The sequence below is a fragment of the Colobus angolensis genome, unplaced genomic scaffold (genome assembly GCF_000951035.1).
Source record: "Colobus angolensis palliatus isolate OR3802 unplaced genomic scaffold, Cang.pa_1.0 Scaffold3, whole genome shotgun sequence".
Lineage (NCBI taxonomy): Eukaryota > Metazoa > Chordata > Mammalia > Primates > Cercopithecidae > Colobus > Colobus angolensis.
Window position 1 is genome coordinate 20,517,900 of NW_012116265.1, and position 10,606 is coordinate 20,528,505.

At 43.4% G+C, this 10,606-nt stretch overlaps 3 protein-coding genes across 3 annotated transcripts in view; 1 reads left to right on the forward strand and 2 right to left on the reverse strand.

Annotated features, from left to right (window-relative positions):
- ACOT2 (acyl-CoA thioesterase 2) overlaps positions 1–933 on the reverse strand; it is a 14,214-nt gene extending 13,281 nt beyond the window's left edge. The window contains exon 1 of the mRNA XM_011949604.1: positions 488–933. The gene's annotated coding sequence lies outside the window, so the exon portion shown is untranslated. The remainder of the gene's footprint in view (positions 1–487) is intronic.
- ACOT4 (acyl-CoA thioesterase 4) overlaps positions 1–10,606 on the reverse strand; it is a 70,572-nt gene that overhangs the window by 25,247 nt on the left and 34,719 nt on the right. The window lies entirely within an intron of this gene.
- Positions 3,365–10,606, forward strand: part of HEATR4 (HEAT repeat containing 4) — an 89,502-nt gene continuing 82,260 nt past the window's right edge. Inside the window, exons 1-2 of the mRNA XM_011949603.1 lie at positions 3,365–3,680; positions 4,469–4,547. The gene's annotated coding sequence lies outside the window, so the exon portion shown is untranslated. The remainder of the gene's footprint in view (positions 3,681–4,468; positions 4,548–10,606) is intronic.

The following is a 10,606-nucleotide window of genomic DNA, read 5'->3' on the forward strand; positions in this document are numbered from 1 at the left end:
CTCCAACCTGGGCGACAGAGCGAGACTACGTCTCCAAAAAAAAAAAAAAAGAAAAAAAAAAGAGTCTCACTACTTTGCCAGCCTGGAGTACAGCAGTGGTTTACCATCACTGCACACTTGCAAGCCTCAAACTCCTGGGCTCAAGCCATCTTCCTGCCTCAGCCTCTCAAACACCTCAAGGGACTACGGGCGCTCCCCATGCATCGGGCTTTTTTCTACTTTTTCATAAGCTATTGGTTTCAACCAGTTTTTTTTTTTTTTCCATCAAACTTAAGCTTTAGACCCCTCTCAAGCCCTTGTACCTGATTTTATAATTTCCTATCTTTGTAATTAGAGAAACCTATAAATGCATAAGCTTCAAGCCCACAAAACCTGTGTTTGCCTCTGCTTGTAATACAGCTCTCTTCAAGGTAAGCCTTTTATATCTTGTTCCAAATGCTCATGTGCCATGTCATCAATCATACAATTCCCTGTTTGTTCCAATTACCTTTATATAGGTTCTATGGCACACGTCAAGTATATTCTGTGCACAGAAGTCTCAGGAACTAAAGAAGGTAAATGATAGTGTGTCTGGAATTGGTTCCTTCCGGTGGGTTCTTGGTCTCGCTGACTTCAAGAATGAAGTTGCAAACCCTCGCAATGAATGTTACAGTTCTTAAAGATGGTGTGTCCAGAGCTTGTTTCTTCTGATGTTCGAATGTGTCCAGAGTTTCTTCCTTCTGGTGGGTTCGTGGTCTCGCTGACTTCAGGAGTAAAGCCACACACCTTCACGGTGAGTGTTAAGAGCTCATAAAGGCGGGGCACTCCAGAGTTATTTATTCCTCCCTGTGGGTTTGTAGTCTCGCTGGCTTCAGGAGTGAAGCTGCAGACCTTTGTGGTGTTACAGCTCTTAAACACAGTGCCAACCCAAAGAGTAAGCAGGAGCAAGATTTACCGCAAGATCGAAAGGACCCCCGGCAGCAAGGAAGAAAAACCCATGCTGCTTGGTGCTGCTAGCTGGGCAAACCAATGGTGGAGACGGGCAAGCTTTTATTCCCTTATTTGGCCCCGCCCACATCCTGCTGATTGGCCCATTTTCCAGAGCGCTGACTGGTCTGTTTTACAGAGTTCTTATTGGTCCATTTTACAGAGTGCTGAGTGGTCCGTTTTTTACCAAGTGCTGATTGGTGTGTTTACAAAGCTTTAGCTAGACACAGAGTGCTGATTGGTGCGTTTACAATCCTTTAACTAGACAGAGAAGTTCTCCAAGTCCTCACCTAACCCAGAAGCCCAACCAGCTTCACCTGTCAATAGTAACTAATTGTTAACACTTACAAGAACCTTATTAGTAAATTAAGGCCCAGATAATTTAACTAATTTTCTGAAGATCACACAGCTAGAAAGTGGAAATTGGGCAAGATGGCTCATGCCTGCAATCCCAGTTTACTTGGAGGCTGAGGTGGCAGGATTGCTTAAGGCCAGGAGTTTGAGACCAACCTGGACAACATAGCAAGACCCTGTCTCTAAAAAGCAAAAGGGGCTGGGCGGGGTGGCTCACACCTGTAAACCCAGCACTTTGGGAGGCCGAGGCAGGCGGATCATGAGGTCAGGAGATCAACATCATTCTGGCTAACACGGTGAAACCCCATCTCTACTGAAAAAAAAGAAATACAAAAAATTAGCCAGGCATGGTGGCAGGCACCTGTAGTCCCAGCTACTTGGGAGGCTGAGGCAGGAGAACGGCGTGAACCCGGGAGGCAGAGCTTGCAGTGAGCCGAGATCGCACCAATGAACTCCAGCCTGGGCGACAGAGCAAGACTCTGTTTCAAAAAAAAAAAAAAAGAAAGAAAGTAAAAAGAAAAACGGAGAGGGTTCATACCTTTGAAATCTGATTCTCAAGCCTGGGCTGTGAACAACTATGCTTTAACTGTCTCTCATAGGTTGGAAAAGAAACTCATATATTGGGGATGTATAAACTGATATGACCTTTTCATGGCAATCTATGCAAAAATATTTAAAAGATCCATTCTCTCTGACTCACAGTTCCACGTCTAGGAATTTCTTTTAAGTAAACCTTCATGAATGTGTGTAAATATTTGGCTATAAGGATTACAAGGATGCTTATCATATCATTTTAATAGAGAAAAATTAGAAACAAGTTAGTAATATGAATTTGGTTTAACCAGTTTAATTGTGATGTCATAAAGGAAAGCAGTGTAACCATTCAAAGTTACATAGCAGAAGAATATATGATGAGCATTTTTCCATGAAACTGATGAAAAAAGGTTAGAGAACAGTATAAATATACTTTTTGCCAAGATATTAGCATATTTTTTAAAAAGACTAGTCAAACACTACCCCAGTAGCTGGGTGCAGTGGTACATGCCTGTAGTTCCAGCTGTTAGGAGGGAGGCCTAGGCAGGAGATTGCTTGAGCCCAGGAGGAGTTCGATACCAGCTTGGGCAACAGAGCAATACCTCATCTCTTAAAAAAAAAAAAGCAGAATAGATAAGACATGAAAATCAAAGAACACACACATCTAACTACTTCAAACTGTTGTTTCTTGAGCCTTGCAGTTTTATGCGTAGTATTTGTTTGTTTGTTTAAGACAGGTGTCTGTGTTATCCAGGCTGGAGTGCAGTGGTGCAATCATAGCTCACTACAGCCTCAACCTCCCAGGCTTAGGCAGTCCTCCCACCTCAGCCTCCCGAGTACCTGGGACCACAGGCATGCACCACCACACCTGGCTAATTTTTTAGATTGTTTATACAGACGGGGTCTCCCTATGTTGCCTAGTCTCAAACTCCTGGGCTTAAGCAATCCTCCCACCTTGGCCTCCCTGAGTGTTGGGATTATAGGCGTGAGCCACCGCACACTCAGCCATGTTTCTTTTTTTAATTCTTTTTTTTCTTCAAGACAGAGTCTTGCTCTGTCGCCCAGGCTGGAGTACAGTGGTCTGATCTCAGCTCACTGCAACCTCTGGCTCCCAGGTTCCAGCTATTCTCCTGCCTCATCCTCTTGAGTAGCTGGGATTATAGTCACACACCACCATGGCCAGTGATTTTTGTATTTTTAGTAGAGCCGAGGTTTCATCATGGCGGCGCATCACTTGAGGTTAGGAGTTCAAGAACAGCCTGGCCAAGGTGGTGAAACCCCATCTCTACTAAAAGTACAAAAATTAGTGGGGTGTAGTGGTGTGACCTGTAATGGGAGGCTGAGACAGGAGAATTGCTTGAAACCGGGAGGCAGAGGTTGCAGTGAGCTGAGATCACACCACTGCACTCCAGCCTGGGCAACAAAGTGAGACTCTATCTCAAAAAAAAAAAAAAAGACAAAAAAATCCATGAAACCACCATAAATAGATGCAATTTCACAAAGCTCAGTTTAAAAAGAAGGAAATTTAATAAATAGTTGAAGATACCCCCGACTGAACCCACAAGTTCTCTGAGTAGACTCATGGAATTCTAAAGAGTTGGTTGCTTGGAGACTGATAGAAACAGCTTTGGAACCTAAGAAACCAAGGAAGGCTTAAGATGCAGAACCTTGCTTCTCTCTGAGGACGGCCTCGTAGGAGGCTATTTGGAAAGTAATTTTGAAACACTGCTCCTTTGCCAGTATCTGAAAGGTGCTGGATAGTGTCAGCTGGAAGATGAGAGGCAACCTGAGGTAGCTGAAAAAACTTTGGATTAGGTATGAAAAGGGTCAGTATTACTTCAGATACCAAACAGTATGGTGATCTTAATTTTGTCTCTTCTCTCTGGGCCCCAGTTTTGGGATTTATAAAATCAGGACATTAGGTATGGTGCAGTGGCTCATGCCTGTATTCTCAGCATTTTGGGAGGCCAATGTGGGAGGATCGTTTGAGTCCAGGAGTTCAAGACCAGCCTGAGCAACAGAGTGAGAGTCTATCTCTACAAAAAAACCAAAAAAAATTAACTGAGAGTGGTGCTACTTGCCTATAATCCCAGCTATGTGGGAGGATCACTTGATCCCAGGAGGTCAAGGCTGCAGTGAGCCCTGATTGTGCCACTGTACTCCCTGCCTGGTGACAAAGTGAGACCCTGTCTCCAAAAAAAAAAAAAAAAAAAAAAAAAAATCAAGGCATTATACCAGGTCATCTTTACAGCAGAGTTTCCAGAGCAATCTCTAGAGACAGCCGTATAGCTGTGTGAGTGCATGGTGAGAAATTAGAAAGTAGAGGGGAAAATGAGGGGAACTTTTTGAGGGCATAAAAGGGAGAAAGGGGGATTTGAAACAAGCCAGGTTAAGCAGCTATTCCCTAATCCCACTCTCTCCACTAACCAGGCTTCCTTGATACACCCCACTGACACACTTTGGGCTGCGCTTTCTTTAAATGTAATGTGTATTAAACCTGAGAGCTTGTGAAAATGCAGATTTCTAGGTCTCACGTGCAGCCTACTGAATCAACATTCTGGGAGCAGGACACAAGCGTCTGATGCAAAAGGTTCTTTACCGATATCTATTCCAGGCGCAGTCCCAGCATTTCGGGAGGCCAAGGCAGGAAGATCGCTTGAGTCCAGGAGTTTGAAACCAGCCTGGACAACATAGTAAGACCCTGTCTCTACAAAAAAAAGTTTTAAAACATTAGCCAGGCATGGTGGTGGGCACCTGTTGTCCCAGCTACTGGGGACGCTGAGGCAGGAGGATTGCTTGAGCCTGGGAGGCAAGGCTACAGTGAACCATGATTGTGCCACTGCACTCCAGCTTGGGTGACAGAGTGAGGCCCTGTCTCAAAAACAAATAAATAAACAAAAAACTATATCTAACAAACGCCACCCCAGAAGCTGACTGCACACTCTTGGACTCCACCTCAGAACTTCAAAATCAAAATCTGTTGGTAGAGATGAAACTATTTTTTTTTTAAAAGCTTTCAGAAGATACTGATACTAAGGCTTATTTCTTTTTAGTCTTTTCTTTCAAGGCAGTTTCCTCTATTTTAATAACAAGGGAGAATGCAAGGTATTACTCCTTTGAGCACACATTACTCAACCTACTTTGACCACTCGGTGAGGGTAAGGGACTGATGAGCAAACAGAAAAGTAGAACGAAATTTGGAATCTCTGAGATACTACCCATTTGAGTTAAGTTCTGCATTCATAAAATATTAGAGGCAGGAGAGGAATTTAGTCCAACTCCTGCGTTTTCCAGTTGGGGATCTAGGAAGTTCATCAGGTTTTAACTAGAGGCATATGGCCTAACCCTTCCAACACCATTCCTACCCTTCTAGCACAAGTGCCTAGAAATGCAGATAATGCTGGTGGGTTGCTTATTCTAGGGCCTGGTCTGCAGTTATGCCAGGATTGACTTACTCAATTTTTTCTGCTGTCTGTGTACAAAAGGACCCAGGACCAGGCACTCTGCTTTTGGTTCTAGAGGGCTATTTACTGGGAGTGGGGTGCTGCCTCATAATGCTGGTCACGTAATGTGTAAGTTTAGATAATAAGGAGCCTCCAAACTCCATTAATAAGTCCTTTCTTCCTTCTCTAAGCATCCTCTCTTTTCATTGCTGAGTGCCCCATACCCCTAAATTCTTCCTGAAGCGCCCAGTGCATCTAACTGTGGGACCCAGAGACTTGCCTTCTAAGGACAACAGTCCATCCTCTAAACTAATAATAACAATTCCTCACACATATATTTTAGTTTGCAAAGAACTTTCATACATGTTTCTAATTTTGAGCTTCATATCAATCAACACTAAATTAGAACAGGTATCAGACTCAATTTTCAGATTGGCAAACTACAGATATTAATTTATTTGCCTGAGGTAACATAACTGGGAAGTGCAGAATTTGGCCTTACACCTGTCCCATGACTCAAAGACAGACAAAGACAAGCCAGAACAAGCCTCTTTTGATCAGACCTCGTAACGTTTTGTTCTGTCCCCATTCCTTTTCAAAACAGAGCTATCATGTGTTCCCTTCCTCCTTAATAAGCCATCATATCAGATGATAATAACTATTCCTTAAGGTTTTTTTTGTTTTGTTTTGTTTTGTTTTGTTTTGTTTTTTTTGAGACGGAGTCTCGCTCTGTCGCCCAGGCTGGAGTGCGGTGGCCAGATCTCAGCTCACTGCAAGCTCCGCCTCCCGGGTTTACGCCATTCTCCTGCCTCAGCCTCCCAAGTAGCTGGGACTACAGGCGCCCGCCACTACGCCCGGCTAGTTTTTTGTATTTTTTTTAGTAGAGACGGGGTTTCACTGTGTTAGCCAGGATGGTCTCGATCTCCTGACCTTGTGATCCGTCCGTCTCGGCCTCCCACAGTGCTGGGATTACAGGCTTGAGCCACCGCGCCCGGCCTGTTTTGTTTTTTTGAGATGAAGTTTTGCTCTTGTCGCCCAGGCTGGAGTGCAGGGGCACGGTCTTGGCTCACTGCAACCTCTGCCTCCCAGGTTCAAACAGTTCTGCCTCAGCCTCCTGAGTAGCTGAGATTACGGGCGCTCGCCACCACACTCAGCTAATTTTTTGTATTTTTAGTAGAGATGGGTTTCGCCATGTTGGCCATGCTGGTCTTGAACTCCTGACCTCAGGTGATCTGCCCACCTCAGCCTCCCAATGTTTTGGGTTTACAGGCATGAGCCACCACACCCAGCCTCCTTAAGAATTTATAATAATTGATAATGGTAATATTGTATTTTTTCTGGGATGTTTGCATTGTAACTAAAGATTCTTTGTGTCACAGGCTAAAGGGCATTTATCTGGGGACGTCCTAAATCACTCCTTTTTTTTTTTGAGATGGAGTTTCACTCTTGTTACCCAGGCTGGAGTGCAGTGGCACGATCTCGGCTCACTACAACCTCTGCTTGTCAGGTTCAAGCAACTCTCCTGCCTCAGCCTCCCAAGTAGCTAGGATTATAGGCGTGTGCCACCATGCCTGGCTAATTTTGTATTTTCAGTAGAGATGGGGTTTCACCATGTTGATCAGGCTGGCTGGTCTCGAACTCCTGACCTTGGGTGATCTGCCCGCCTCAGCCTCCCAAAGTGCTGGGATTACAGGCCTGAGCCACCGCACCTAGCCAATCACTCCTTGTAGGTAGTCATCTGGGGATTAAACCAGTCCTCATCCCATTTTTCAAGTGTTTAGGATCAAATTGCCCCCTGCCTTAGAAGCAAAATGTGGACACACTGATGTGTTAGGAATGTAAAATGTTTTAGAAGAATATGCAAAGCAGGAGAATATTAATGTTGTTTTCATTTGACTATTCATATTCAACCAGTGAGGAACTCCTCTTAACAAGAATCTTATAAGACAGGTCTGGTGTTGCCAAAATCTCTCACTTTTTTTTTTTAACTAAGAATATCCTTATTTCTCCTTCATGTTTGAAGGCTGTTTTTGCTGAATATAATATTCTAGATTGGAAGTTTTTTTCCTTCAGCACTTTGTCACCCCAGTCTCTTGTGGCCTGTAAAGTTTCTGCTGAGAAGTCTGCTACCAGCAATATTGGAGCTCCTTTATGATGTTACTAATATGTCCTTCTTTTCTCTTGCTGCTTTTAGGATCCTTTTTTAACCTTGACCTTTGAGAGTTTGATTATTATGTGCCTTGAGGTAGTCTTATTAAGGCTGAGTTGGCTTGGTGTTTTATGACCTTCTTATACCTGAATATTCATATCTTTCTCTAGTTTTAGAAAGTTCTCTGTTACTATTTCTTTAAATAAACTTTTTACATTGATCTCTCCCTCTACATTCTTTTAAAGACCGGTAACTTCAACTTGCCCTTCTGAGGCTATTTTCTAGTTCTTGTAGGCATGCTGTCTTTTCTATTCTTTTTTTCCTTTTACTCCTCGGACTGGGTATTTCCTTTTTTATTATTTATTTATTTATTTATTTTTTGAGATGGAGTTTCACTCTTGTTGCCCAGGTTGGAGTGCAGTGGCATGATCTCAGCTCACTGCAACCTCCCCCTCCTGGCTTCAAGCAGTTCTCCTGCCTCAGCCTCCTGGGTAGCTGGGACTACAGGCGCCCGCCACCATGCCTGGCTAATTTTGTGTGTTATTTAGTACAGACTGGGTTTCACTGTGTTAGCCAGGATGGTCTCCATCTCCTGACCTCCATCTCCTGACCATCTCGTGATCTGCCTGTCTTGGCCTCCCAAAGTGCTGGGATTACAGGCCTGAGCCACTGCACCCGGCCGGAACACAGACAATTTTTAGGGCAGTGAAACTATTCTATATAATACTATAATGGTGGATACATGTCATTATACATTTGTCCAAAACTATAGATGTAGAACAATCACCAAGAGGGAACTCTAAAGCAAACTAGAGATTTGGGGTGATAATTATATGTCAGTGAAGGTTAATCAGTTGTAACAGGTGGACCATTCTGGTGGGGGATGTTCATAGTGGAGGTGAGGGAACTATGCATGTCTTGCGGGGCACAGGGAGTATATGGGAAATCTCTGTACCTTCTGCTCAATTTTGCTATGAACCTAAAACTGCTTTAAAATATAAGACGTAAGAAAAAAATAAGTAAACCACCCAGATAGCTCAGTTGGTAGAGCATTGGACTTAATCTGAGGGTCCGGGGTTCATGTCCCTGTTCCTTAATTTTTTAAAAAAACTTTTAAATTAAATTAAACACAAAAAAGAAAAGTAAAAAAAAAGAAGAGTAAACTCATTGGATGGAAAATCAAGAGTAGGTCTGGCTTAACATTTGATTGATCCAATGGCTAAATGATGACACCAGGAACCTCTTCTTTCTGTCTTCTCTGTCATTAATAACATCATAAGGTGGCTGTCAGCTAATTGTGACCTCATCCTTTTTTGCTCATATTGAGTAGGAGGGAGAAGATTCAGATTTCTAAGAAAGGTCTAAGTCACATATTTTCTCCTGTCGTGGAATGTTGAAATTGGCTTAAACCAAATGGAGATTGCCACCATTGCCCCTGGGATCAGGGTGGAGTTAGCATTCCCTGGAACCCACAGCTGCAGGGGGAGGGGCAATAAAATCAGGAATTCTCCTAAAAGAGAGAAGTGTAATATATGCTGAGCAGGTACCTGACAATATGAGTGTGGCAGAGGAACTTCTCATGACAGTACTGATGGCTTTTTGAAATCCAGGGCAAGAAAGGACACTTTTAAAATTTAGAGAAATAGGCCGGGCTCGGTGGCTCATGCCTGTAAGCTGAAGGGGGTGGATCACTTGAGGTCAGGAGTTCGAGACCAGCCTGGCCAACATGGTGAAACCCCATCTGTATTAAAAATACAAAAATTAGCCAGCGTGGTGGTGTGCACCTGTAATCCCAGCTACTCGAGAGGCTGAGGCAGGAGAATTGCTTGAACCCAGGAAGCAGAGGTTTCAGTGAGCCAAGATCACGCCATTGCACTCCAGCTTGGGTGACAAGAACGAAACTCCGTCTCAAAACAAAAACAAAAACAAAAACAAATTAGAGAAATAAAATATGGGTCTAATAAGAGTTATGATTATTAATGGGGCAAATTAAGGAATTTGGAAGTTGGAGATTGACTTTGACAAGACTGTGGTGTATTTAAATTTGAACACAGAATTTGACATAAAATATATGTTGGAAAACAAGAAAATAATTAAGGACATTAGCAGTATTTTGCTGCTAGATAATTCTCCCCCAGTTTATCTTCAATCCTCAAAATCAAGTGGGAATGGGAGGTCCCGTGGAAACAAGTCAGGGGAGATAAGGTAAATCCACTGGTGTTCCTAGCAGAAATTTTACTGATAATCAGAATAGTAATAAGTATTGAAATAAAGCAAAAACAAATGGATGGGCCAGGTGTGGAGGCTCATTCCTGTAATCCTAGCACTTTGGGAGGCCAAGGCGGGCAGATCACTTGAGGCCAGGAGTTCAAGACCAGCCTGCCCAATGTGGCAAAACCCCGCCTCTACTAAAAATGCAAAAAGTAGCCAGGTGTGGTGGCCCATGCCTATAGTCCCAGCAATGTCCCGGGAGGCTAAGGCAAGAAGATTCCTTGAACCCAGGAGGCAGAAGTGGCAGTGAACCAAGATGGCGTCACTACACTCCAGCTAGGGTGACAGAGCAAGAGTCTGTCTCAAAAAAAAAAAAAGTGGATGTTGCCAAAAGGGGAGCGGGGGGAGCAAGAAGTCTGTGTCAAAATATATCCTATTTTTGATAAATCTCCAAACAAGTGTGCAAATACTCCTGTCAGTAGGCTCAATCAACAGTCTATCTTGACACCCTGAAGCTAATGCAGAGAAAAAATGCCCAAGAATGACTGGCAGCTGATCTATTTTTTTTTTTTTTTTACACCAGGCAGAGGACCATCTAATTTTTCTATATTAGGGAGGAAATTGAGTAAACTCAATATGCTCGGTAATATCACCATAAAACTAAGACAAAAATAGAAACAAATAATTGAACACTCGTGGACTTCAGTATGGAACTAAAAAATAAAATGTTTTGCCAGGCATGGTGGCTCATACTTGTAATTCCAGCACTTTGGGAGACCCAGGTGGGAAGACTGCTTGAGGCCAGAAGTTTGAAACCAGCCTGGGCAACAGAGCAAGATTCCATCTCTAAAAAAAATTAGGCAGGTGTGGTAGTGCATACCTGCAATCTCAGCTACTCAGGAAGGCTGGGATGGGAAGATGGCTTGAGCCCAGGAGGTCAGAGCTTCAG